General features: G+C 39.8%; 1 non-coding gene across 1 annotated transcript; it reads right to left on the bottom strand.

The window, feature by feature from the left end:
• Window positions 1-21,326: 21,326 nt before the first annotated feature.
• On the bottom strand, window positions 21,327-21,433 carry LOC121978808. The gene has a single exon (XR_006111152.1). It is a non-coding gene; the product is annotated as a small nucleolar RNA R71 (small nucleolar RNA).
• Between the last annotated feature and the right edge of the window lie 4,475 nt (window positions 21,434-25,908).

Genomic DNA, 25,908 nt, shown 5'->3' on the forward strand with positions numbered 1-25,908 from the left:
GGCCATTAAGCCAAATCACCATATTCCACACAAGATCAAATAGGTACAAACAAGGCAATATCATGGAAACAAGAAAATGACAAATCCACAAAGGTTTGCATACAATCACATTACATCAAACAAGAACAATGCATCAACAAGTCATTGAATAGAATCATGGTGTCTTCATAGTTTTACATTATTCATCTCATCACAAATACTTCCTACATCCTAGATCTAGAGATCTACTCCATTGCAAGATAATTACAATCAAGAGACAAGAAATAAAGCTATCTACAACTCAAAACATAAGGAGAAGAGAAGGGAAAGCTTATCCATGTAGCACCGGTCTTTTTGGATGCAATCTTTGCTCCGGAGGTGGACGGATCGGCGAAGGATCGAAGATCTAGGGTTCCCCCAAGAGGGAGAACCCTTCCCCAAGCAATGGGGAAGAGCCCCAAGCCAAAGACCAGCCCAAGATGTGAGAAAAGGGGAAGAAAACCCCTTTTATAGGCTTGGCACGGGTGCCACACGGCCCCGTGGCACGGCCGTGTGAGGCTCACACGGCCTGCACCACTTCCTTCTCTGCCAACCTCACACGGCCGTGTGCGGAACACGGTCATGTGAGGTTCTGCTTCTGTTTCCTTTGCACGGCCGTGTAGATTTACACGGCCATGTAAGGTTTCAGCACTGGATGCCATACATGGTCGTGTGCAGCTCACACCCCCTTGCATGGCCCTTGCACACCCTTTGTCTTAGCTTTGAATAGTTATGTTTCATTGCAACATATTTTATGCCACCAAGATTGGGTTTTCTCCCATTGAAGTCTTCATCAAAGTTGTAGATAATGAAGTTATCTACAAGTCGGTATAAAGAACAGTCCAAATCTCCAACCGAGCACAAAGTTATGGCCGTTTTAGTTTCAGTCTGCAGTGCAGAAAACCTCACACGGCCTTCACACGGCCGTGTGAGGTTCACACGGCCCCAACATGACCCCTACACGGCCTTAACACGCCCATGTGAGTTCTACACGGCCAGAACATGAAGAAAACATAGTTTTGCATATCCATGTCACTCTGGAAGCTCTAGACTTCATTTAAACTCTGTTTTTACTCCAAATCACGTCCTGTCAATCAAAATAAGCAAAGAGTAGATCTCCGAACAGAATATAATGAAAGTATGACATTCTAATGAAATAGGGTGCAATAAACATAGATTATGTCAAAGAAATACAAGTAGATGTGCGTCAAAGTATGCATAAAAGAGTATATAATCTACGCACATCACACCCCCAGACTTAAACTTTTGCTTGTCCTCAAGCAAAACCCACAATCTAGATTCATGTGGTTAAATAGTGCATCATAATCTCTAGCAAGTCAATCTAATCCTTTCAAATGATTTCATTGGTGAGCAAGCTACAAAAGTAGTTTGAGTATGACCTAAATAGTAGTCCTCCGTGCTCAGTGCGAAAGTGACCTATGTTTATCAAGTTTCAATCCCTAAGCCTAGTCAAGTCGTCATAAAATTGTGTTCCTTATGCTTCCGACGATAGACACTTACTTGTCACACGCTTGGTTCATCCTTCTCAATCTACCCAAGGTCTCAAAGGTGTGCTCGATATCAAGAGAAATATAGCAGTTATTTCCCCAGTAACCTAACTCGGTCTCAAAGGGGTAACTTGCTAATTTCCACTCACGACAACTATTTTTTTATATCCCTTATTCATTTTTTTTCATCATTTCATTTTTTTTAAGTGATTGCAAGATGCAACACTTGAACACAAATGCATATAAGTGCAAATGTTGGGATATTTTGATTTTTCCAAATGAGTTGACATGATTCGAGCATCATCCAGTAACCAAAATGTAGTTTGAGAAATCACCATGAAAACACTAGTACTAAACAAGTTTTATGAATCATGACTATTTTCAGAGTTATCTACCATCAAAACTAGGCAAAGTGTATAAAGGTCCTAAAACAAGGTCAATACTTAAACTCTTATAGTAAACACATTGCTCACTTCATGCTATCATAGATAGAAAAAGAAAGATCACTAAACATACTAGCACCATAAGTAACCAATAAACCACATAAATCTAAAACAAACGTGCTAGTATTTTACATTAAGGAACAAACAATCATGATATGATGAATGATGCAACTAGCAAAAACAAAAAATTTATTATGCAAAAACTAAACTAAATCAAATGCATCTAATGCATCCCCCCAGACTTAAACTTTTCATTGTCCCAATGAAAACTAAAAATAATGTGGAGAATATTCATGAAATTTAGAGAAGTTACCAAGTGATGAGCTCCAAATGGTTGACATTCATGTTTTAAAAATACTCCTCTCTCCAATGCTCACATTCCTCCACAACTTTGAATTCTACAAAAATAAGATAGACCAGAAAAATTAAGTAGAGGATACATGTTTATTATAAAGAAAGAACTAAAGACATAAAAGAAAACAAGGAAAATGAACTTGGGTTGCCTCCCAAGAAGCGCTTGTTTAAGGTCATTAGCTCGACCACCTCATTAGATTCATCGAAATCTCGCTCTTGGAGGGGTAAGATATTTTAGAACCTTCTTACCAAGGGGTTCTCAGTTTTTCAACAAATAAGCTCTCCTTCAAAGGTTCAACACTATCTTTACCTTGTGACTCTTGTGCAACGTATGTCCTGCCACCATCATGCTCAAAAAGGAATTTATTAGTAACGATAGAAAAATTAATTGAAATTTGACTTTTACCAATCACTAATGTAAGAAAGTCATCAAGCATGGTTTGACATTTAGATAAGGAATTTCGTGGCTCAAGTGGTAGTCTTTCTAAAAGATGTGATTCTTGAGACTTAGCTTCTATTGCACAAGTCCCTACATTCTCAACTTCAACTAATTCATGTCCTACATCATCTAAAGTGACTAATGGTTGTGTGATTAAGGGGAGTGATTCTTGGGTCATCCCTACACATCCCTCCACAACATGACTATAAATTGATTCAGATGTAGGAAGGGAAGGTTCTTCTAGATCTTCAATATTAGGAGGTAATGGAGTTAAAGTGATGCACTCCTTTATCAAAATCTTAGATTCATGATCCTAAAGCTCATCACAATGTTTTCTTATCATAGACTCGAGATTAGCTGATATTCTATTATTTGTTGAGTCTATACTATCAAGTATAGCATGCATTTTCTTGATGTCCTTGCGTGATTCAGCTTGAATAGATAGAACCTCCTCTAAACCTTTCAACACTCTATCCATAAATGATGAAAATTGGGGGTCATTCGAGTCAGAGCCATATGTGTGTGAATTTGATGAAGCCATTTCATCTATCTTTCTATCGAGTTCATCTATTGATAATCCCAAATTGTATAGCTTGTAGCAACTCTCAATTGAATGGCCTATTTCATTGCAAGCTTTACAAAAATTTTGCTCTGACCTATGATTAAAGTTAGAGAAAACACCCCTTCTTTCAACATGCATTCTATATGGACGGTCAAGCAATATTGGACAATTATCATATATATGACCAGTTGCACAACAAAATTCACAGAAAAGAGTACTAGAGTTCCCAACAAACATTTGGTCAAACTTTTGAAATAGAGCTTTCAATCTAGTAATCAGTCTATACATGTCCATCTAAATGATTATAGCCAAAACAAGATAGACATGTAGAAGTAACAAAAATAAAATGCAGAATTTAAATTGCAGGAAAAAAATGCATAATGAAAACAAGAAAGAAAATGCAAAAAGAAAAAGAAAAATGTCTGGAGTAACTCATATGCAAATCAACTAATATTAATCGAAAACAGCGCCAAAAACTTGTCACGCTCCGCAAGTGTACGGAAATGTCGCAAGTAATATAAAAGATTATCGTATCCACAGGGACTGTTGATTAAGCATTAGTTAACTTCGCACGGCGAATTATCTAGACAATCGAAAAGTGGTTTACAAATGTTAGGATAAGAAATAGAAGAGAAAAGAAAGAGAGTAAGAAGGGAGAGAATGAGCGTAGTGAATGGAGGGGAATAGATACTAGGATTTTGGTTTCTTTGTGATGTTATTCAATGTAAATGGTTCACCAATTCTTATCCCTCAATTGCCAAACACCTGTAGAAAGTTGTCGGTTCTCTCTTGCAATAGATAACCGGCTAAGGACTGAGAAATGTATCTAGATATGATCAATTAGACGTGAACCTACGTTGTCCTTACACAGAAGCGCACCTATTACTATGCCTTCCTCGGATATCAACATAGAAGCCCACAACTTATTAATCTATCAAGATACAATAAACTAATCACAAGATCCATCCTACTTTATTGAATATTCCTATTTCCTCTTCAAGATTATCTCTCAAACGTCCTTACACGGGCTTGCACCTGTCACGTGGATCCCTCGGATGATCGAGTGAGAGTTTATCTTTACAAAGTACACAAGAAATCTAAACATTCAATCAAGCATGGTCATTAAGCCAAATCACCATATTCCACACAAGATCCAATAGGTACAAACAAGGCAATATCATGGAAACAAGAAAATGACAAATCCACAAAGGTTTGCATACAATCACATTACATCAAACAAGAACAATGCATCAACAAGTCATTGAATAGAATCATGGTGTCTTCATAGTTTTACATCATTCATCTCATCACAAATACTTCCTACATCCTAGATCTAGAGATCTACTCCATTGCAAGATAATTACAATCAAGAGACAAGAAATAAAGCTATCTACAACTCAAAACATAAGGAGAAGAGAAGGGAAAGCTTATCCATGTAGCACCGGTCTTCTTGGATGCAATCTTTGCTCCGGAGGTGGACGGATCGGCAAAGGATCGAAGATCTAGGGTTCCCCCAAGAGGGAGAACCCTTCCCCAAGCAATGGGGAAGAGCCCCAAGCCAAAGACCAGCCCAAGATGTGAGAAAAGGGGAAGAAAACCCCTTTTATAGGCTTGGCATGGGTGCCACACGGCCCCGTGGCACGGCCGTGTGAGGCTCACACGGCCTGCACCACTTCCTTCTCTGCCAACCTCACACGACCGTGTGCGGAACACGGTCATGTGAGGTTCTGCTTCTGTTTTCTTTGCACGGCTGTGTAGATTTACACGGCCATGTAAGGTTTCAGCACTGGATGCCATACATGGTCGTGTGCAGCTCACACCCCCTTGCATGGCCCTTGCACACCCTTTGTCTTAGCTTTGAATAGTTATGTTTCATTGCAACATATTTTATGCCACCAAGATGGGGTTTTCTCCCGTTGAAGTCTTCATCAAAGTTGTAGATCTTGAAGTTATCTACAATTTGGTATAAAGAACAGTCCAAATCTCCAACAGAGCACAAAGTTATGGCCGTTTTAGTTTCAGTCTGCAGTGCAGAAAACCTCACACGGCCTTCACACGGCCGTGTGAGGTTCACACGGCCCCAACATGACCCCTACACGGCCTTAACACGCCCATGTGAGTTCTACACGGCCAGAACATGAAGAAAACATAGTTTTGCATGCCCATGTCACTTTGGAAGCTCTAGACTTCATTTAAACTCTGTTTTTACTCCAAATCACGTCCTGTCAATCAAAATAAGCAAAGAGTAGATCTCCGAATAGAATATAATGAAAGTATGACATTCTAATGAAATAGGGTGCAATAAACATAGATTATGTTAATGAAATACAAGTAGATGTGCGTCAAAGTATGCATAAAAGAGTATATAATCTACGCACATCAACTATTAGCAAGTAACTAAATGTTAGACAGTTGGTAAAGGATACTCAATTTTCTTCTTAAAAGAATGTTTTTGTTCTTTATGGCTCTGATACCTAATAAATCAATCTATTGAACATGTCTTGTGCTTGGACTTAAGGACCAACTGAACTTAAATGAATAACCTTGTCTTAAAACTTTATTGAAACTAAGTTCCAATTGACATTAACTTTCAAACCCTGTTGAACTTAGCTAACCTGCTGACCTTAGTATAATCATGTACAATTCAATCAAACATCTATTATTACCCTTTTTTGATATATGGCAAAAGGGGAGAGTAGCAAAAATGTAAACAAAAAGTTAAGGGGGAGCAAAAGTTAAGGGGGAGCAAAAGTTAAGGGGGAGCATATAAGGCAAATTTGCTTTAGTTATTTTGGACATCTATACTTAGCAGATTTGCCTATGTTAAAAATGTGTATTCGTTTGTTTACTTAACTTTGAATTTGCCATAATCATGGGAGATTTGGGGGAAGCATCCGACGATCGAACTCGTGTTTTGATAATGGCAAAGAATTCAAAGTTAAGATGTTTGGTAGTCTAACAAGTCTACTTGAGGATTTCAGGAAAGTCCTAGCTGCGGTTAGGCAAAGGGAAAACCCTAGGGGGTGGTAACCCTAGGTCATAGGGGGTGGTAACCCTATGCGGAAAGTCTTGGTAGGTCGATGTCTTCAGGCAAAAGTCCTAGGGGGTGGTAACCTTAGGTGGAAAGTCCTGGTGTCGCGAACCAGGTGAAAGACTGGATTGGCCGGGAAGCGGATGTCCAGCAGAAAGTCCGGAAGCGTCGAGTACTGAGCAAAAGTCCAGTCGATCTGAGTGGAGTAGGTGAGGATGCGTTCCCCGTAGAGGGAACAGTAGGCGTCGGGTCGACCTAGGGTTTCCGGTCGGAAACCCGAAGTCAGACTCGGACAGTCCGGAGACTGTCTATACTTTATTTATCATGTGTATTGTGCTAACTTTGTGTTACAGGATTGTGTTTGGGACTAACGTATCTTGCAGGTGCAAAGGAGCAACCTAATTCCTCTGATGAACAGTGTCCGAGGCGCATCCATGGAGCTTGGAGGCGCCTCGGGTACAAAAGCTGACCTGGCCGTGAAACAGGGTTGAAGGCGCCTCAGCTGGCTCTGGAGGCGCCTTGGAAGGCGCCTTGAAAGCCCTTGAAGGCGCCCTCAAAGGTGATAAGCGCAAACTGGTCAGCGCTCATCTGCACGGTGGACTCGGAGCCTTGAAGGCGCCTTTAGAGGCCTTCAAGGCGCCTTGGATGCCCTTTATAAGGGGACTTCGAGTAGCATTGAAAAACAACAACTTCCAAGCGATCCTTGTGCTGCGTGCTGCTCAATCAACGACCCTGAAGTGCTGTTACGAGTCCACGACGACCAGGAGCTTCGAGATTACGATTCTGTCGTCGGTATACTTGTTTTTAATTACTGTACTAATTGTAAATCTTGTACTCTTTTCGTACTTATAAGTGTTGCCCACCGAAAGTGATCAAGGATCGCGGGCCTTCGAGTAGGAGTCGACCTAGGCTCCGAACGAAGTAAAACTTCTTGTGTCCCTCTGTGATTGCATTCGTTATTTCCGCTGCGTATATTTACTTTGATAGTTTTACGATTCCGATACGATCAAAATAGCCGCGAGCGCTATTCACCCCCCCCTCTAGCGCGTCTCGATCTAACATCTGTAACGACCCACCTTCTACTGGCTAGGCTGTGAGGCCGATCGTTACATTATGCTGTCAAAATCATGTGCGGAAAGCTGATCTGATGAAAAATTTTGCTGAACTAATGAATATGCTTCTGTTAATCGCTATACAATCTGAACTTAATGTTTAAACTACCCCTTGAATTGCTGTGGCTATGCTAGAAGGGGTGTTCTAGGTCCTTGCTGTCATCTGGGGATAAACCAAAGTGTTTTCAGCTAGTACTAGGCCTCTGGTCGATTCACGGATCGATCCAGCGTGCTACTGTGCACGAAGACTAATTTGGATCGATCGGCTGATTGATCCAGGTTGGACAATCGATCCAGTGATCGATTCAGGACCCTACTGTACGTGGGAACTAGCATCTGTATCGATCGGCGGATCGATCCAGGATGACCAATCGATCCAGTGATCGATTCCAAAGCTCTCTGTTGGCGGGAGCAAATTCCCCGATTCCTCGATCGATCGGTTGATCTATCCGGGAGCTTCCTGTTCACGACAAAAAGTGACTGGATCGATCGACTTATCGATCTAGGAGCTTACTGTTCATGGAACAAGTTCACCAATTGATCAACGGATCGATTGAAGACCCCCAATCGATCGGCTGATCGATTGGGGTTTCTGATTTCGTATTAGAAGTCTGATTTCAGCACTGGTTCGTGCCAAAATCACTTACATCAACTCTATAAGCATAAAATAGGATACTAGGCATAACAATACTCATGGAGTGCTATCTAATATCATGACAACTAACAATCTATGCGTAACTATCATAATTCAAAACACTTAAACAACTAAAGTGTAAGAAAGTAATGACATAAAGAAAATGCTGGGTTCTAAGTGGGCTAGTTTCCAAGCATCGTTATTCCAGGTTCCTTCCACACACATCTTCATCGCATTAACCTCCAGCCTCCGCTAGTCCATCTTTCCTTTACCTTTATCTGCAGTATAAGGAAAAGAAGTATCTGTAAGTATCTTCGCTTAGTAAGAAACCATCTACCTCACAAAAACATGCATACGATGCAATTTATGTTTTTAAAACATGCTATTTGAAATGTATGTTGAACAGGTAAAAGCATGACATGGCATACAAACAAACTAGTCATGGCAACAAGTGCTAACATAAGCTATCATATTGTATCAATAGGAAACTAAACTGATACAAAAACAGAGTTGAGCTAATTCTAACTAATGCTAAAGCTGTACTGAAATCACATATCTATTTGTGAAGTTTTGAAAACTATTTTCATAAATAGATTAAAATAATAATCATGCTGCTGTTTGGGCCCGGCAACTGTACTTGCTATGCGCGCATCCCTAACTAGACTCGGGTTTGCAAGTCCCGAATTTATTAGGGTTTACTAGGTTATCTAAACCTAGGGACGACTGTGGGAGTCCAACCCAATGGATATTTGATCCAGTACAGTGCCACTGCTAAAATAAAATACTGGTTATAGCTAAATTTTCTTATCTTGTTATTTCTAGGTTATCTGAACCTAGAGCTAGGTTATCTGAACCTAGAGGCGACTGTGGGAGCCCACCCATTGGATCGTAGTCCCATATAAGCTGTAGTAAAGCTGCATATACTAAATAAATGCTTCTATCGCATTTAGCTAACTATTAAAACGCCTAAGTCGCATTTTAATGGTGCTGAACATACTATCGGGCACTTGGCGTGCGCTGTTGCACACCCTATGTGCCACAAATCCATATACTACTAAACTAAAGCATGCAATCACACGAGAACTACTTATACTGCAGGTGAGGGGCTTCTTACCTCCTGTGCTAGTTTTCTTACGAATCTAGTCGCTAGTTTTCTGGAGAAGATGATCCTTTCGACGATCTTCTCGCGTCTATGCGTTCCTCTCGCGGAGGGGAGCGTTCTCGTGCTGAAGTCATCGCCGGAAGGTGCTCCTATGGCCCTTGGAATGGAACCTAGGTTCCTTGGTCTTGGGCGCCGAGAGGGTGAGGGAGAGAGGGGTCGGCGGTGTGTGAGGGTTTGAGGGAAAAGTTTTTCTCGTTTAAGAAAATAACAATTCCTCACTTAAATTCCCTATTTATATAAAGTGGGTAATTTGGCCCAACTCAAATATAAATATAATTGTTCCCCTTTCCTTTCAGCATGGCCCTGCTGGGTTCACTTGGTTACTAAAGCTATCTAAAGGTTATCGGACCCGATAGGTCCCGGGTTCGATTCCCGCTTAGGCTATTTTACGATTCTATTTATTTTTGCTACTTCCGCTACTCTAAAAATTCTATAAAAATATCCTAAAATTTCAGAAAAATAATAGAATATTTCTACTAATTTATTTGGAAATTTTCGGGCGTTACAGGACACTTGGCACGAGATGATAAGTCCAAGTGGGTCAAGGTTGACCGAACACTTGGCACAAGGAGAAAGTCTAGATGGGTCAAATGTTGATTAAACTCTTAGTGGTCGTAAGTCCAATAGGGAGTTGGCATGGAACTAGGAAGTTCGGACGTAGTAAGCTTTCGAAGACCATAACTTTTGACTTGGATATCGGAATGAGGTGATCTTGGATGCAAAACGAAGCTAATTTCAAGCTCTATCCAGTTTTCTACTTTCCAATCGATTGGGGGGGGGGGGGGGGTTCAATCTATTGGTCAATCGATTGGGAGACGTGATTTTATGTAGAAATGGGCTGAATCGATTGGGTAATCGATTGAAACTTTCCCAATCGATCGGTCAATCAATTGGGAGAGTTTTTGAGCGAACAGTGAGCTTCTGAATCGATCAGTTGATCGATTGAAACCTCCAATCGATCGGTCGATCGATTGGAGCACTGGAAATCGCTCAAGAAGCCTTGAATCGATCGGGTAATTGATTCAGGGTGATTCCAAGAGCACAGAGGCACTATGGATCGATCAACTGATCGATCCAAAGCCTCCCCAATCGATTGGGAGCAATCCAATCGATTGGGATTCGACTGTTGGGGCGGATAAAGCCGTTGGCGAGCATTTTTCTGCGCACGACTTCCTCTCTTCTCCACAGGCGATCACAGAAAACCTCCACAACGATCTTTTCTTCCTCACCGCCAGTTCTTGAAGGTTTTTCGACGCTCATCCAAGTCAAGAGGAGAGTTGCAACAAGAAGAAGAAGAAGCTAGGGTTTTCATTGTAATCTTGTAAGATTCATTTGTATTTTGCTTCTTTCTTTCTCATTGTTGTATTGTGAGGTTATAAGGCTTCTCCGCCTTCGGTAGTTACCGAGAAGGAGTGTTTTCATAGTGGAGGGTGCGTGAGTGTGTGGATCCTTGGATTAGTCACCTCTTGTTGAGGTGGATACCAAGTAAATCCTAGAGTTAGCATTGTGTGTTTGTTTCTTTGTATTTTCCGCTGCATATCTTTGAAGAAACAAGCAACGACGAGCACGAGATTGTGCCGAGCTATTCACCACCCCCCCTGTAGCTCCATTTTCAGTCCCAACAAATGGTATCAGAGTGAGGTCGCTCTTCACCGGAATCATCGTCGGAAGGGGCAAAAAGCTAGAGGGTGAAGAGGTTGGAGAAATTCTACAAGTCGAAGACTTCATCAAAAAGGCTCAACTTCAAGATGGAATTCCAAGATGGACTCGGATTCGACACAAGGGTGCCTCCACCATATGTATCCACGAGTTTCGATTCTTGGAAATCAAGAATTGAAAATTTTCTTATGATGGAGATAGAGCAATGGTTTGCTCTAATGGAAGGCTTCGAAGCTCCAAAGTATTCAAAGGGCAAAATTCTCAAGAGGTGCAAGTAGAGCCAAGAACAAATCCAAAGGTGTGAGGCTAATGACAAAGTGACCAAGTTTTTGGTCAATCTATTTCCGAGCAACATCTTGGAGAAAATTGGAGAATTTGAAGATGCCAAAGAGCTATGGAGCAAATTGGCAAAACTTCATGAAGAACCCTCCACTGTACCAATCCAAGAAAAATCAAATGAGAGTGATTCATTGAATCAAGACCAAAAAGAAGAAGAAGAGGACTCTGAGGTTGAGGGGTGCTCAACACCGAAGGAAGAAGAAGAAAGTCCATCCTCAATAGAGCATGAAGGTAAAGACAAAGGAGTTTACTCCTTATTTCATGTGCATGACGATTCGGAAGTTGAGAGATGTTCAACATCCGAGGATGAAGAGGAAGAAGCCTCCACCTTTAGGATTGAGGGGGAGCATGGATCATTATTGTCGGATCAAGAAGAAGACTCTACATCTGGATCAAAAGGAGAAGATGTCATCCCTACAAATGATGGTATAAATGTTTCAATTAAGAATAAAAATCATATTATATGTTTTGAGTGTAGGGAACATGGACACTACAAGAGCAAGTGCCCCAAATTGGCCAAGAAGAAGGGCCAAGTGGCACTAAAGGGCAAGGTGAAGCCCAAGGAGACCGTCCCCACAACAAAGAAGAGCAAGGAGCACATTGTGTGCTTCTCTTGCAATCAAAAAGGACATTACTGGAGCTAATGTCCTAAGGGGAAGAAAGCGGTCAAAGCTAAAGAAGGAAGCATGAATCAAGGGGGAGCCTCCAAGGTAAAACGAAAGTTATCATTTATTGATCCTATCCCCTTAAATAATGGTAAAAAGCATGCTAATTCCAATTTTTATCATTTTAATGCTATTTACCATAAAAATAGGAAGCATGATAGTATTAAAGAAAAATATGTAGCTCTTCATGCTAAAACTACCACACCTAGGTCTAGGAAGGTAGATAAAAATTTAGACAAGAATTCTAAAGATTTTAGTTACAAGCCTAAAAATAAAAATGCTCAAGGATTAAATGAAAAACTAAAAACTAAGGATTTAATGAGAGAAAATCAAGTCTTGAGGTCAAGACTTGATAAATTAGAAAAGACCCTAAAAAGGATGGAAAATATCCTAAAAGGGTAAAATGAGCAAAATCTAGGTTTAGGACAACAAGGGTCATCCAAGGGTGATAGAGGTTTGGGATACAAACCTAAAATAAAAAAGGATGTGCCTTCTTACCATAGGGTTCCATATAGCTATGGAACTAACCCTAGGCCTAGTGGTCAAGTCAAAAATACAAGAAAAGTTATCCTTAAGAGTATTTTTGCAACAAATGTGACTAAGACTTCTAAGAAGTCTAAGAAAGTCACTAAGAATGTCACAAGGGAAGAAATCCCTAGAGTTGACCTAGAAAAGGTGACCAAGGCTTTTAAGAGGTCAAACAAGATCACTAGGAAGGTGTCTAGAGAAGTTATCCCTAGTGAGTACCTAGAGCATCCAAGCAGCGCCAATAGATTTTGGGTTCCTAGGAGCATTTTCTCTACCCCTTAGATGGGTTAGAGAGTGTCAACTCAAATTAGGAGGGTAGTTAACCCAACTTTGATGAAGTTAACACTCGGAGAGCATTTTCAAGGTTATTATCAACCGTTGAAAATGAAGTGGAGTTTCATTTACTCTTTGGAAGAGTAAATGTGCCATAATTTGAAAGTTCAATTTTAAATTAAATCGACACAATTGGGAAAATCATAAAGAACTACCAAGTTGGGATTTTGGTATGTTCTTAAGGAGTAAGGGCAAAAATTTAGAACTTGATCTCGATGATTACTCCTTGAAGGAGAAAATGTGCCAAAATTTGAGGAATATGCTTAATTTGAATTGGCACAAATTAATAAAAGTAAAAGAAATGTCAAAATTAGACTTTGGTATTCTCTTGGAAAATAGTGGGCAATCTAAGGTTAAAATTTGTTAAAGTTAGCTAAGGTTAAGGATACTTAGATAGGTAATCTAGGTATTGTATGTGTGCTAATTTGTCATGTCTTGTTTGCCCATCATATGTCATGACATCATATTTATTTATTTATTTTTACATTCATGTTTTATTATGAAAAATATAAAAATACCATGTCATGTCATACATACATCATGTAGTTATAGGAACTTTTCTTTTGAAAATTATTTATCTTTGATGTATGCCATAACATTTTCATGCATCAGTTTATTTCTTGAAATTAAGGACTAATGGCATTCACTAACAAGTAACATCCTAGGTGGATGCTCATAGTTTCAAAAATGCCTAGGTAGATATGCATGATCCCTAGTTTAGGGCAAAACCAAGATTTTACATCAAACCAAAGAACTATAAGGTGACTTGTATGTGGTTTCATACACATTAAATACAAGTGAGATGTTAGGATGATGAACAAAACTCAAAATGTTGGTTTAGTGCATTCTTTTGAGTTTTAAGTTCATCAAAACACATAGTTATGTGTTTTCCAATCATTGGGAAAGCTAATGTACAAGTCATGTGTAACACCCCAAATTTCATGATTTAGAGTTCTAAAAGACCTTATTAAAATCTAGAAATGTTTTAGAAAAATTCTAGAGATTTTTAGAAATTTTTAGAGTATTTTTATGGAATTTTTGGAGTTCGTTTGGTATTTTTACCAAGAGGAAGAAGTTTAAAAAAATAACAAAAAATATATATGTTGAAGCCGGGTTTTGAACCCAAGACCTCGGACCCGAACCAGGTTTTAACCGGACGCAGCCGACCAGCCGAGCTACGCTCGTTTTGTTAATCATATATGGAGCGGTATATATTTAAGTAATAGTTAGAAACAGTAAAATAATAGGAAATAAAATGGTTGCAGCTGGGATTCGATCCCACGAGTTGGGCTTTAAGCAGAACGCAACCCACCAACAGACCAGCCGAACTTTTCTTAACTAAATCTATATCGAAATATATTTAAGTAGTACTAGTTAACAGAAATATGAGAGTATTAAAAGGAGAACTTAGGTTTTAGCCGAAACCAAAATTTCCCCTCCTCTCTCACGCTCGCGTCGGCGCTTCTCGTCGGGCGAAACCGCAGCAGCAAGTAAGGGGCGTTCCGGCGGTCGGCGAGGGCGTTCTCCGAAGATTTCTTCACCATTATGATCACCTTATCGAGGAGAACAAGTGGAGGTGAAGGAGTTGCCGAGAGCTTGAGTCCTCCGCAAGCCCTAGAAGTATTAGAAGCCACCTTCTTTGGCTGTAAGTCTTAGAACAAGAGGTAAGTTGCTACTCACCTGCAGTAGGATAGCTTCGAGGTTTTATTCCATGTTCTTTTCTTGTTTCCGAAGCTTTGCATGAATTTTCTTGTGGTTTCAGTTTTCGGATCTTTTTGTGTTCATGATTTCCGAAGCTTGCTGCTGTGTTGATTTTGAAGCTTGCTGTTGATTTCCGAAGCTTGCTGTTGTATTGAGTTTTTTTTTTTTGAAGCTTGCTGTTGATCTCCGAGGCTTGTTGCTGTATTAGCATTTTTAAAGCTTGCTGCTAGGAAATTTTAAGTTTTGGGTATAGCAGTTGAAAGAAAATAGAAGTAATAGCTTTGAACAAACGAAACAAGTTATATCGGTTCCATGATTTCAGCGAGTTCTAGTTTGATTTATGTTAAGGAAGAGGGATGTGGTAGCTGAACCTATATTTGACTCTATGTTTTGGTTGTTGATGCTTTTCTTTCCAATGTGTGATAGCTTAAGCTAGACAGTTTGTAGTAGAATCCGGATTTGATACTACATCTTGTTGTTGATGTTTTCCAATGTGTGCTAAATTAAGCTAGGTAGTTTGGTGATTTCAGTTTTGTAACAGTGAGGTTCAGTAGTGATGTAGTGGGGTAGCCTGCCTTCCTTCCTGTGAATTGTTCATGAGTTATAAGGGTGAAGTTGAACTTGGCAGTGGAACTTACTAGATTCGTATTGCTGCCCTTCTATGTGGTCCTTTGTGGTCCTTGATGTACATCTGGATGAAGGAGTTGAATTGATGCATTAGTAATGGTACATGCTTTGATGATAGAGTTATTTGAATTTTAAATGAACTGTTAAGTGATACCATGAGAATAATCTGTATGAAGTCTTCTCTGAATCTTTCAATTGATGTAAGTTTGGAGTCTATATTTAGGAAGATAATTCCTGTACTGATTATTGAGATTAGTTTAGTCTAAGGGTGAGAAGTATGTGGGTGATTTAGTTTGCGAGTAATAAGTTCAGAATAGAAGTTTAGTTTAGAAGATGAGAAAAGAGATTTACATGTTGATCAATGTAGATTTTATAAAGTATTAAGATGCAGATTTTTGATAAGCTTAGTATGCAGATTTTTATTAAGCTACTATGCAGATTTTTGATAAGCTAGTATGCAGATTTCTGTTAAGCATTAGTGCAGATTTTTGATAAGTATTGTATGTGCGGATTTCTTTTGTATTCTATGCATGATTATGTGTTACATAGTTAGTTTCATTCATAGATGCATAAGAAAGATAAAGAAAAGTATAAGAAAGATAAAGAAAAGAAAAGAAAAGGCCGAGGCCTTAAGTAGATCCCAAAGTCGAGACTTTAGGGATTTTTGGCACACAAGGTGCCTATTAAAATGCCAAGGCATTTAAAGAAGAAGTAATCAAGATTATAAGTATTTTACTTTTAAGAAGAGGCTAGTACCCGACTTCCGAGGTTGTCGTTAAACAAATCCAGGTGTCCAATTCCGAGGTCTTGGCCCTGGTAGACCGATGTCTGCTCTTTTAGGATTGGTGGCTCGCTACCCCAACCTATTAGGGAACGCGCATAAGATGGTACTACGCCTGGGCCCAAGAAGAAGTTGATTATTATTTTGAAGTATTATAAGTATAAGTTTTTGAACAAGTAAAGCAAGTTTTACATAAGTATAAAGTATTAAAGAATAAGTCTTTAAGCAAGTGAAATAAGATTCAGAAGGTGTTTAGAATTCAGTAAGTTTAGTTCTTTATGCTAGCATGATTGTATAGATTTACTTTACATGTTTAGCCTTTCAGTATGTTTCTTTCACTAGTAGATGAGCATGAGTAGATTTCCTTTTGAGCATTCAGTTTTAGATTTCAGTATATCCTCATGCATATCGAGATTTTGTGAGTTAGATAGCGCTTACTAAGCAAATTTTGCTTATATACTACACTTCCTCTTATTGCAGATACAGGAAAGGAAAAGATATAGAAAGGAAGGCGACAAGGAGGTGTTCGAAGGATGTGTGATGCCAGGACTATGGAAGCCTTGGGACTAGGAAAGAAGTTTTAATTTTAGATTCCGCATTTTAGTTATTGTAAATATTTGAGTTGTATTTTAAGTTCAGGTCATTTGAGATTATTCTGTTTAGATTGCATGTAGGATGAGTTCAGTTTAGTAAGTAGATATTTGTGTGTTTGATACTTATTTAACTACGTGGTTGATTGAGATGTGTTCCAGCCGCTTGTGGCTGAGTATATATTGCATGTATTGTTGAATATGGTCACCGGTACAGGAGAGACTCTGTCAAAATTTTTCGGTAGGGTTTTCATGTGATTAACAATCATACCGGTTAAGTAGAGTTAGTAGATAAGTAACGGTCATCCTTAGAGAGTAGTAGTAGTAAGAAGGGTGGTCGTTACATCATGTGCATTAAACCCAAGGAACATGGTTGGATATTGGTTTTGAAAATGATTTTAAAATTCTTTTGGAAAACCTTGGTGAAGGCTATCTTTTGATAGTAATCATCATTGAATAGTTAGGCACAAACTTGGAAGAAAACACTAAAGTTTTTACAAGTTTTCAAGTCTGTGTCAATCTTTGAAAATATGAAGTATTTTCTTAGAAAACTATTTTTCCATGATAATATATGCCCTAAATAATGTCTACAACGATTTTCATGATTTTTATAATTTTGTAGAATTTTCTAGGGGTTTCTGAAGTTGACTGAAATGAACTTTCAGCAACTTCAGACCTTCAATCGATCGCCCGATCGATTAAAGGGTCTCAATCAATCGGGCAATAGGTTGAGGGTGTGTTTCTTGTAAGCAGAAGCTTGCTGGATCAATCCACTGATCGATCCACATGGTTTGAATCGATCCATTGATCGATTAAATCACTGATTTCAGCTGGGAAAGCTTGTTTTCAGTGATTTAAACCATTTGTGGTCTAGGTAACCATTCCTAACCCCTTGGAACACATTTGCACTCATTTAGGGGGAGCTTTTATGATGAAAACTAGGATGGATTGGTTGAGGAAGACTAAGTAGATGTTTAGGTTGAGGTTTGGTTTCAATATTGAATTTTTGAACCTCAAAACTTCTTTATTTGGGTTTCCTAAAGATTTAGGAGTTCCAAGTCATTGTTGGTGCAATGACAGAAGTTATGGTCATGTCTTTAGGGGGAGTTACTCTTTAAAGACATGAAAATTTATTTTTCATATACCTTGGAAGGTGGTTAACCTTCTTTGACGGAAATGCTCAAGGTTGGGCATTTGAATACAATGGAGAGTGGATATCTTCATTATTCAGGTGGTATATGCTCAAGGATGAGCATTTGATGAAAATGAAGGGTATAGGACCTTTATTTGAATCATGTGTGAACATACCAAGTGGTATATGCTCAAGGATGATCATTAAGAATAATGAAGGGTATGAGACCTTCGTTATTGAGTTGTGAACAACGTTGGGTAACTCTTCAGGGGGAGAATTTTTGATGTATGCCAATAGGGGGAGAATGTCTGGTTAAGTTAGGCCTTCATTACCTAAAGAGGAAGTTTGTGCTCTCTAGGAAAGGGGAAGAATTAAGGGAACCCTCATTCATACATTGGCATGAGATTAGCTTACCTTAAAGGTATTGTCAAACATCAAAAAGGGAGAGATTGTTGGTGCAATATTCCCTAGGTCAAGGTTGACCTGGTTGACTAAGCTTGAGTTGGCTCAAGCTTGAGTCTTGATGTTTGGGTTTCGATGTTTGACAATACATAGAGACTGACAGGTCGTGGAGATTGCAGGTGCAATCGTCTGTGTGGGAAGTCCTGGTGAGTAAAGCTAGGCAGATGAAAATCCTAGTGAGTGAAGCTAGGTGCAAGTCCCGGTGAATGAAGCCGGGCAGTTGAGAAGTCCTAGTGAATGAAGCTAGGTGAAAGTCCCGATGAGTAAAGCCGAGCAGTTAGGAAAGTCCTGGTGAGTGAAGCCAGGTAGGTAGAAGTCCTGGTGAGTGAAGTCAGGCAAATGAAAGTCCTGGTGAGTGAAGACAGGCAGGGGAAAGTCCCGGTGAGTGAAGTCGGGCAATGGAAAGACCTGGTGAGTGAAGCTAGGCACGAGGAAATCTAGATGGGTCAAGGGTGACCGGACATCTGGTAGAAGGAAGTCCAAGTGGGTCATGGAGGACCAGACACTTGGCACGAGATGATAAGTCCAAGTAGGTCAAGGTTGACCGAACACTTGGCACAAGGAGAAAGTCTAGATGGGTCAAAAGTTGATCGAACTCTTAGCGGTCGTAAGTCCAATAGGGAGTTGGCATGAAACTAGGAAGTTCGGACGTAGTAAGCTTCCGAAGGCCATAACTTTTGAATCGGATATCGGAATGAGGTGATCTCGGATGCAAAATGAAGCTAATTTCAAGCTCTATCCAGTTTTCTACTTTCCAATCGATTGGGGGGGGGGGGTTCAATCGATTGGTCAATCGATTGGGCGACGCGATTTTGTGTAGAAATGGCCTGAATCGATTGGGTAATCGATTGAAACTTTCCCAATCGATTGGGAGAGTTTTTGAGCAAATAGTGAGCTTCTGAATCGATCAGTTGATTGAATAAAACCTTCAATCGATCGGTCGATCGATTGGAGCACTGGAAATCGCTCAAGAAGCCTTGAATCGATCGGGTAATCGATTCAGGGCGATTCCAAGAGCACAGAGGCATTATGGATCGATCAACCGATCGATTCAAAGCCTCCCCAATCGATTGGGAGCAATCCAATCGATTGGGATTCAACCGTTGGCGCGGATAAAGCCGTTGGCGAGTATTTTTCTGCGCACGACTTCCTCTCTTCTCCACAAGCGATCACAGAAAACCTCCACAGCGATCTTTTCTTCCTCACCGCCAATTCTTGAAGGTTCTTGGAGGCCCATCCAAGTCAAGAGGTGAGTTACAACAAGAAGAATAAGAAGCTAGGGTTTTCATTGTAATCTTGTAAGATTCATTTGTATTTTGCTTCTTTCTTTCTCATTGTTATATTGTGAGGTTGTAAGGCTTCTCCGCCTTCGGTAGTGATGTGTGCAACTCATGTACAGTTTTGAGCATAAAACATATATGCATTTCATCTCATTTTATCTTGTTAGAAGCATATTTGTTAGTTTTTATTTGGTTTAACATATTTGGACGAAGGATACTGCTTTGCGTTGAATTCTGATGACAGGATGCACAAAACCAGCCGAATTACCCAGGGTATCAGAACAACACGGCCGTGTTGTTGATAAACACGGGCGTGTCGAGGTTTTCAGCGACCAACACGCTCAAGGCGTGTTGTTGAACACGGGCGTGGCGGAGATGTTGAAGAGCGACGCAGGAAGCAGAGGAGGACATGATCGGGCCGTGTAATGAGATTGCTTTTATTGCGGCGATGATTTTAAAAGATGGAAAGGGTCAATCCAATGGTGATACCGACTATCAAGGAGAGGAGGCTCTATAAAAGGGTAGAAAACCTAAAACTAGGGGGCGGCAATTGAGACTTGGAGATAGACGACATCAGCAAGGACGATTAGTAATGTCTTTTCCTTATCTTATTGTCGAATTCTCTGGTGTAATGGAGTAGTTGTTTGAATCTTAGGTTAAGGGAGTAGCCCCTAACTATGTTCATGATTTGTTGTTAACTCTGGTTTTCGATTATGCATATTTTCGTTGGTTGTTTAAATTGTTGAATGATGCTTTGATTGGTTTCTGTGAAAGTGGTAATTGACTAGATAGGCTTTGCGGGATTTATGTGACAGGATCCTATGCAAGTAAGAGTCATCTGTGTACGTATGCCATAAGATTGGGGACGGATCAAAGTAGATACATCAGCGTGATCACCAAAAGTGGCCGTTGGTATTTTAGGAATCAACTTACGAATCTGGTGGACGTATAGATAGGTTTGCAGGAATCTAGTGACAGGATTTCAAAGCATGAAAGATCATCTAATTCGGATACCTTGATAAAGAAAGTTGCATTCAAACAAAAGAAGCCAACCTAGGTATAAGTAGTCATTATCGGAGAACCGTCATGATAATAGTTAGAGTGGTGAAACCGTAATCCTAGGATTGTTTTTATCTCTTAATATTTTCGTTGATTTTCGTTCGCTTGAATTGTTGATTTAGAGTAAAATTTCTCATTAGATCATTCGTTTGGATAATTGAAACTCGTACATTTCTAGTACTTGACCCAGTCCCTGTGGGATCGATATTTTATTACTTGACGATAAACCGTGCACTTGCGGATTTAAGCAATCAAGTTTTTGGCGCCGTTGCCGGGGACTGTGTCAATATTAGAATATTGCAGTTTGATTAATCCAGATTTCTATGTAATTTTTCTTATTCATTTTCCATAATTGTGTTTTCCAATTTTGCAACTCGATTTTCTATATTTGGAAGTATTCCTTTCTCGTTGAATGCTTAGGTCAGGTCAAGGAGGAGTCCTTCTTGAAGTTGATCCTGAAATAGAACGAACCTTTCACACTCAGAGACGACTTCAAAAACAACGAGAAATGGCCAATCAAGAAGAGAACAATCAGGTAGAGAACAAGCTGTTGAGAGACTATGCTGCGCCAAGTGCTAGAGGCCTGAGATCTAGTATTAGAAGGCCTCCAATTGAAGCAAATAACTTTGAACTGAAGCCTGCTTTACTGAATATGATCCAACAACATCAGTTTGGAGGAGCACCTACGGAGGATCCAAATCTTCATATGGAAGTGTTTCTGGAATTCTGTGAAACTCTTAAATATAATGGAGCCTCTGCAGATGCGATCAGATTGCGACTTTTCCCTTTCTCTTTAAGGGACAAAGCACGAGCTTGGTTACATTCGCTTCCATCGGACTGTATCACAACATGGGAGCAACTCGAGCAGAAATTTTTAGATAAGTATTTTCCACCAAGCAAGACTGCTTCACTCCGTCACCAAATCACAAATTTTACGCAAAAAGATGGAGAATCTCTTTTCGAAGCTTGGGACCGATTTAAAGGACTACTGCAGCAATGCCCACATCACGGACTGGAGAAATGGCTCGTAATCCATACCTTTTATAACGGAATTTCCTACTCTACTAAAGTCTCTTTAGACTCTGCTGCAGGTGGTGCGCTCATGAACAAAACCTTAGAGGAGGCATTCGATATTATCGAAAGCGTGGCATTGAATCATCACCAATGGGCGATAGAGAGAGAGAATCCTGTTCGATTGGCAGGTAAGTATGAGGTGAGCGCTTTAGATAGTCTTGCGGCAAAGGTTGATGCATTAACCTATAAATTTGAAAATTTTAATGTTAATGCTGTTTCTAGTATCATCTGTGAGATTTGTGGAGTGACAGGACATTCAGCTATGAATTGCCAAATAATGGTCACGCAACCTACCGGAGCGCAGGTAGAACAAGTTGATGCGATAAATAACTATGCTCAAAAGCCAAACAACAATCCGTATTCAAATACCTACAATCCAGGATGGAGAAATCATCCAAATTTTTCCTACAGAAATAATCAAAATCAATCCGGGCAGAATAATTATGGAGCGTCTGGAGGATTTCAGCAAGAGAAGAAGTCTAACTTGGAAGTTATGATGGAAAACTTCATTGCTACCCAATCGAAACAAAATGATGAATATCGACAACACATGGTGGAATCTAATCGGAAGCATTCAGAGACAGCCGAAGCAATCTCCCAAATATCCGGTAAGATAGATAATTTAGCGAATCATACTAAAATGTTGGAAAATCAACTTGCGTAGGTCGCCGATTCGCCCTCGAGAGTACCAGGGAGATTTTCGGGAAGACCAGAAACAAATCCTGTGGAGCATTGTAATGCGATTACCTTGAGGAGTGGAAAGAGAGTAAATGAGCTCAAGGATAACCCAAAGCTATTTCCGGACAGAGAAGAACACGACCAGGACGTGGTGATTAGCACGCCCGTGCCAATCACCGAGAGATCCTCCAGCGAACAGCATGCCCGTGTCGGAATGAACAGCACGCCCGTGTCATTCTCTACTTCTGAAAAAAAAAAATATCTGAAGGCCAAAAAACCCATGCACACGTAGAAAAATACGAACCACCGATTCCATTCCCTCAGAGGATAATTAAGGCCAAACTTGATGAACAATTTGGTAAGTTTCTTGATGTCCTAAGGAAGTTGTATATTAACATTCCATTCACAGAAGCCTTGCAGCAAATGCCCACATACTCAAAATTTCTGAAAGACATATTGACAAACAAAAGGAAAATTGGGAGAGCGTAACGGTAGCACTGACGGAGGAATGTAGTGCTTTAATTCAAAACAGGTTACCTCCTAAACTCAAGGATCCAGGTAGTTTTTCAATCCCATGCATGATTAGGAATCATAACTTTGATAAAGCTTTTTGTGATCTAGGAGCTAGTGTCAATCTTATTCCATTTTCACTGTGTAAGAAATTAAACTTGGGTGAATTGAAAATTACAACACTAGCTTTGCAACTTGCTGATCGCTCTGTGAGATATCCTTTAGGTATATTGGAAAATGTACCTGTCACGGTTGGGAAATTTGTCGTTCCTGCAGATTTTGTTGTTCTAGAAATGGATGAAGATCCATACATACCTATTATACTAGGAAGACCTTTCTTGGCCACTGCAGGAGCCGTAATTGATGTTAAAAATCACAAGCTGTCGTTAGCCGTAGGTAGCGAAAAAATTGAGTTTGATTTGTCTAAAGCTATTAAACAACCCTTCCTGCAGAATGTGTGTTGCAGGATTGATGAGGTGCAGATGGTTGAAGAAGAGGAAGAACCGTTTCTCGGATTCAGCGATACACTGGATGCATACTCGGATGATGAAGACGTTGCAAAGAGCAGTGAAGATGGAGGACAAATCAACCTTGTGCGGCATATGACTGAAGAAGCGAGGTTAGAACAAAAATCATTGGAAAGTGAAAACCATGAATCACCGCAGGTAGAACTTAAACCTCTTCCATCAACCCTCAGGTATGAATTTCTTGGTGATAATTCTACATTCCCCGTGATTGTAAATGCGAGTTTAAATGAAGTAGATACTGAAAAGCTGCTCCATGTGCTTAGAATGCATATTAAAGCCATAGGATATACCATTGAAGACATAAAAGGGATTAGCCCTTCATTATGCATGCATAGAATTTTGCTCGAGAAAGATTTTAAACCTTCAGTTGAGAGACAAAGGAGGCTTAATCCTAACATGAAAGAAGTGGTCAAGAAAGAGGTTTTGAAATTACTAGATGCAGGAATAATTTATCCAATCTCTGATAGTGAATGGGTAAGTCCGGTTCATGTAGTGCCAAAGAAAGGTGGGATGACAGTAGTTAGAAATTCAAATAATGAGTTGATTCCCACTAGGACGGTTACGGGGTGGAGAATGTGTATTGACTATCGGAAATTAAACAAAGAAACTAGGAAAGATCACTTCCCACTTCCATTCATTGATCAGATGTTAGAAAGGTTGGCAAAAAACTCCTATTTCTGTTTTCTAGATGGGTATTCTGGTTTTTATCAAATCCCTATACATCCAAATGACCAGGAAAAAACCACGTTTACATGTCCTTATGGTACCTTTGCCTATAGGAGAATGCCTTTTGGTCTTTGCAATGCACCAGCTACCTTTCAACGTTGTATGATGGCTATTTTTTCTGATATGATTGAGAATATTATGGAAGTTTTTATGGATGATTTTTCAGTCTATGGTACTAACTTTGATACTTGCTTGTCCAATTTGGTTAATGTTCTGCAGAGATGCGAAGAAACAAACTTGGTTTTAAACTGGGAAAAATGCCACTTTATGGTAAGAGAAGGCATTGTGCTAGGACATTTGGTTTCAGAACGAGGAATTGAAGTAGACACGGCAAAGGTGGAAGTAATTGAAAATCTACCTCCACCGACAAACGTTAAGGGAGTGCGAAGTTTTTTAGGACATGCAGGATTCTACCGGCGTTTCATCAAAGATTTTTCAAAGATCTCTAAACCTTTGACAAATTTGTTAATTAAGGAAACTGAATTTCTTTTTGATGAAAATTGTTTGGATGCTTTTTCCAGGTTGAAGGAAGCTTTGATCTCAGCTCCGATAATGCAAGTTCCCGATTGGACCTTACCTTTTGAAATCATGTGTGATGCGAGTGACTATGCAGTGGGAGCAGTCTTGGGACAAAGAAGAGACCGGAAGGTACATGCGATCTATTATGCTAGCCGAACTCTGGATGATGCTCAGATGAACTACGCAACTACGGAGAAGGAACTCTTAGCAATTGTTTTTGCCTTGGATAAATTCAGATCATACCTCGTTGGCTTTAAGGTTATTGTTTACACAGATCACGCGGCCATAAGATATCTATTGAGCAAAAAGGATGCTAAGCCAAGGCTCATAAGATGGATTCTTCTTTTGCAAGAATTTGATTTAGAAATAAAGGATAAGCAGGGAACTGAGAATGTGGTAGCGGATCACTTATCAAGACTATATCAGGGACAGAGTGGGACCAAGGAGGAAGATCTTCCAATTGATGACTGTTTTATAGATGAACATCTCCTTGCTATAAAAAGGATTGATTCTCCATGGTACGCAGACTACGCAAATTTTCTAGCTTGTGGAATTTTACCTCATCAGATGAGTTACCAACAGAGAAAGAAGTTTTTTGGCGATATCAAGAGCTATGTATGGGATGATCCACTGCTTTTCAAGAAGTGTGCTGATACTATTTACAGGAGATGTGTACCGGAGGATGAAATAAAAGATATACTTTATCATTGTCATTCTTCATCATATGGCGGTCATGCAAGTACTTCGAAGACAGCTGCTAAAGTCTTACATGCAGGATTTTATTGGCCACATATTTTCAGAGATGCTCGTGATTATGTATTGACTTGTGATAGATGCCAAAGAACGGGGAACATTTCCAAGAGACATGAGATGCCACTGAATTCAATTCTAGAAGTTGAACTTTTTGATGTTTGGGGGATTGATTACATGGGACCATTTCCCCCGTCTCATAACAATATCTACATTCTGGTAGCAGTGGACTACGTATCAAAGTGGGTTGAAGCTATACCATCTCCAACGAATGACGCGAAGACTGTGATAAAACTTTTTAAGAAAATCTTATTTCCTAGATTTGGAATTCCTAGAGCGGTGATTAGCGATGGAGGTTCACACTTCATTGAAAGACAATTTGAAAATCTTCTCAAAAAGTATGGAGTAACTCATAAGATTGCCTCTCCGTATCACCCCCAAACCAGTGGACAAGTGGAAGTATCAAATAGAGAAATCAAAAGCATTTTAGAGAAATCTGTGAAGCATTCACGAACAGATTGGTCAGAAAAATTGGATGACGCTCTATGGGCATATCGGACAGCTTACAAGACTCCTATTGGTATGACGCCGTTTCGCTTGGTGTATGGGAAATCTTGTCATCTTCCTGTAGAGTTGGAACACAAGGCTTTCTGGGCAATACAATTATTGAATTTCGATCTAAAGAATGCCGGAGAGAAAAGAAGG

Source organism: Zingiber officinale, chromosome 4B (genome assembly GCF_018446385.1).
Source record: "Zingiber officinale cultivar Zhangliang chromosome 4B, Zo_v1.1, whole genome shotgun sequence".
Lineage (NCBI taxonomy): Eukaryota > Viridiplantae > Streptophyta > Magnoliopsida > Zingiberales > Zingiberaceae > Zingiber > Zingiber officinale.